Below are 3,906 nucleotides of genomic sequence, written 5' to 3' on the forward strand. Positions count from 1 at the left end.
TATATACAATACAAAATACAGTCGATGTAGAAAGGATCAGAGGAATAAACAGGAGGGAGGAGATAATTGTAAATAGAATAAGAACCGGGTATAGTTTCCTAAATGGAACTCTTTTTAAGATGAGGAAACACCTTACTGGTTTAAGGTGTGATGATGTAGAAACAGTGGAACATGTTTTGATTAAATGTAGAAAGTATGAAAGCCAAAGACGATTATTAAAAACGGAACTAGGTGTTAGTAGGGAATTAAAATTTGAGAAGGTGATCGATCAGCTGAACAGTATTGAGGGGAAAAAGAAGATTTTTCGTTTTTTTTTAAAAACACTGGGATCTTTAAGAGAATTTGAGGTGTAGCTGGTAGGAGCCAATAGAGGGCAGTAGAGCGACGTAAATGGATGCAAGCTGCCGTTAAAACCTAAAGAAGAAGAAGAAGAAACCTGGAAAACATCAGCCAACAAAGCAACAACTGTTGACGGTGATAAAAAAAAAAAAAGAAAGACTAACCGAGTAAGTTTATTATATTTTATTGTGGATTCGTTTATCTATAATTTAGAGTTAGTTGGATAAAACAGTTCAGATTCGGGAAATGACTAAAGGGCAATTACATCTAAATTTTCACTACCTTCAGCATCTTTAATCGACTCTAGTTTAAAAACTACAACACTCAGAAAATATTGAATATGTTTAGTTTATAATGAAATTGTTTCCGGAAATGTGAGCTTTCAACACTGGAGAATGACGAAGGTTCGGAGGCAGAAAAAGTTTCGACGAACCAGAACCGGGACGGTTAGCAGAGGTGACTCCGCCCACAGCTAGGAGACATCTTGATACGAACCGTTTTACTGAACTAAAACTGAAATGAAAATAATTTATTAAACCCATTCAACACAGTGATAGTTCACTGAATAGTGATGAATGTATGTCGAAACATTAAATGAATGTTTTCTCAGCAACAGCTGTGTTCATAGTTTATTTTTATTACACTGTACAAATAAACAAGAGCACAAAAATGAGAATAGTATCAAAACGTTCAATAGCTTTGGTCAATAATTCCAGAATGTGAAAGTAATAAGTTATATAGATTCAAGTAGTTACATATTCTAAGCCTTTATTTCTTGTAACTTTGATTATGGCTTGTAGATAATAAACCTGAACTCCAGTATCTCTGAAAAGTTAAAATCTTGTAGAATAGCAAAATAGTGGAACATCAGTTAACAGTTAATTTGCTAAACAGCTGCAAAGGTTTCCTGAGCCTTTAAGTCTCACTGCTGGTTGGACAGAAGACATGTTGACACCCAAAGCAAGGAGATGTTTGCTTATATTGTCTCCATGCAAAGAAAAGTTATTGCTAAGGAAGCTGGTGTTTTAGTGTGTTGTATCAAAGTGCATTTATCAAAAGTTGAGTGGAAGGAAAAGCTGTGCTAATAAAGGTGCAACAGGCATAACTGCAACATTGAGAGTATGGTCAAAAGACATACGCTCAGATTTTAAGTCACTTCACAAGGATGAAGGAGTGAAGTGATGCCGGATTCAGAGCAGACTCAGTTCACTCCTTCACCCAGGATTCACCAGAGACAATCCTAGATACAAGCGTCTTACCTGAAGAGAAGAACTGGATCGTTGCTCAGTGGGTCAAAGTTCTGCTTTCAGATGAAAGTAAAGTTTGTATTTCATTCAGAAATGAAGAATCCAGAGTTTGGAGGAAGAAAGAAGAGAATCAGAAACCATGTTGATTAAAGTCCAGAGTGAAATAAAATTAACAGACATTTCAGAAACCTGATATCTGTTTAGGATATTTATGTTTTTATTGATCTTATACAATTTTCTAATTGTCTGTAAACCATCAAAATTACAAGAAGGCTTAAAGAATATCACTGTGTGCAGTGAATCTATGTAAGCTGTTTTATAATAAAAGCTTCACCAGCTGCAGAGAATGAAAATGCCCTGTTTTGTTTTCCTCACCACAAGGGGGCAGTATTGATCATTTTCTGAACAACCTTAATGATGAACCAGGAGTCCAGTTGCTCCTCATATTGTTAGTGATGCTGTTTATTAATGCTCTGCTGCCTCTCCTCCTCCTCTTCCTCTGTCAGGATGAAGATGATCTCCCTGCTGCTCCTCATCCTCAGCTCATGTCTCTGTGGTCAGTCTCCATCTTGTCTTTGTGACAGAAAGCTCTCTAGATGGAGCTGAAAGACTCCCATGTTCCAGTTCTCAGTGTGTCTGCTCCTCTCTTTCCCTCTCTGTCTCCTCAGCAGCAACATTTGTAGTGAATGTGACCCAGAGCAGCTATGAGGCCGAGGAGAACCAGAGCATCACTCTGGAGTGGACCTTCACCACCAGGACTCAGGGATCCTACAGGGAACTGTCCATCTATTGTGACTTAAGAAATTCAGTATTGCCTATAATACTGTATGCTCATCATGATGGTGTTGAGTTTCCAGATTCTCAGGATGATCGGTTTTCAGGACGAGTCCAATGTGACAAAGACGTCCTCAGGGAAGGACGAATCAGACTCCATATGTCCAGACTGAGGACTGAAGACTCTGGAGAGTATGGGTGTGACGTGATGACAGAAGATGGATTCAACTCTGGAGGATGTCTACTCAAGGTTACTGGTGAGAAGAAAGTTGGAGTTTTTTATAGTTTGATCACATGAATTGTGAAAATGAAAAAACAAACTATTTTAATAAATGATTTTTTTTTCCAGCACCTGCTGATCAGCTTCTACCTCAGAGACCAACTTTGACTCCAAAACCAGAGACATGGATAATAATGACTATTTTGATTATGGTAATTATGTTTAGCATTATATGTTTATCCTTAATAGTTAAGATAAGAAAATACTATGTAAATAGTGTTTCAGACAAACACATGAAGGAAGAATGCACTTTCATGCAAAATTCTTGAACTTCTGTTTTAAAGAAACGAAAAACTTTAAAACCTTTACATTCTGTTCTCAGTGCAAGAAGAGATTTTTAAATGTATAAAATCTCTTCAATATTTGTCACTACTTTTTAGTTTACCTCTAATAGGAAAATCCACAGTGAATAAATCAACTGTCTCATCAGATGTTTTATGTTCAATTCCAGTTTTATTAAATGTAGTTTTTTCCTCCTGATCTTTCACCTCAGTGAGGATCAAACCCTCTCTCTCTCTCTCTCTCTCTCTCTCTCTCTCTCTCTCTCTCTCTCTCTCTCTCTCTAATAAAATGTATCTTGATAGAGGCACAAGGTATGTTTATTTTGTAAATATGTCTTTTATTGATTGGTTGAAATTGTGAATTTGTTTTATTGTATAAGAATACTGGTATAATTTTTGAATAAGAGTCAAAGTAGCAAACGTAATTTTTTGGGTCAAATGTTACAGTATTTGTAGCTAACACTGTCTTTTTGATTTAGTGCATACATACATAAACCTGGCTGTTCATCAATAAAGCCAAAATGCTTCATTTGGTGTGGGGCGTCTGTTACATATTGATTTATAAAAAAGTACACTATCTGATCACATGGTAAAAAAACAATTCTTTTTATTGCTAGTGGATGCTTTTATTATTTTTGCACACTCAAAATAATAACTGTGTTGTTTTTATACCAAATGAATTAAAGTGACATCAGTCACAGCTGTGACAGAAAGCTCTGATTTGAGTTACACATCATCATCATCATGGTGAAGAAGGTGATACGCATGGGTTATGTTAACAGACGCAAACTCAACTTCAGTAAAAATCATTAATACAACTGGAAAACCTCAGTCATTAATTTTTACATGGTTCACTGAATGAAACAACCGAGGAGAACTAAGTTATACATATTAACTTTTATTGCCGTTTATACATTGTGACACATTTTCTTATTTCATCAGAAGTATTGCTTCTAAATAAAAGGTATCTGAAAGCTCAAATGTT

At 35.9% G+C, this 3,906-nt stretch overlaps 1 long non-coding RNA gene across 2 annotated transcripts; it reads left to right on the forward strand.

The window, feature by feature from the left end:
• Window positions 1-154: 154 nt before the first annotated feature.
• On the forward strand, window positions 155-3,450 carry LOC103480844 (uncharacterized). Of its 2 annotated transcripts, none has more exons than XR_001777484.1 (3): window positions 155-506; window positions 2,093-2,617; window positions 2,710-3,450. It is a non-coding gene; the product is annotated as an uncharacterized LOC103480844 (long non-coding RNA). The 2 variants fall into 2 exon arrangements; XR_001777482.1 differs by lacking the exon at window positions 155-506 and adding an exon at window positions 1,014-1,626.
• Window positions 3,451-3,906: the final 456 nt, after the last annotated feature.

The sequence above is a fragment of the Poecilia reticulata genome, linkage group LG2 (genome assembly GCF_000633615.1).
Source record: "Poecilia reticulata strain Guanapo linkage group LG2, Guppy_female_1.0+MT, whole genome shotgun sequence".
Classification (NCBI taxonomy): Eukaryota; Metazoa; Chordata; class Actinopteri; order Cyprinodontiformes; family Poeciliidae; genus Poecilia; species Poecilia reticulata.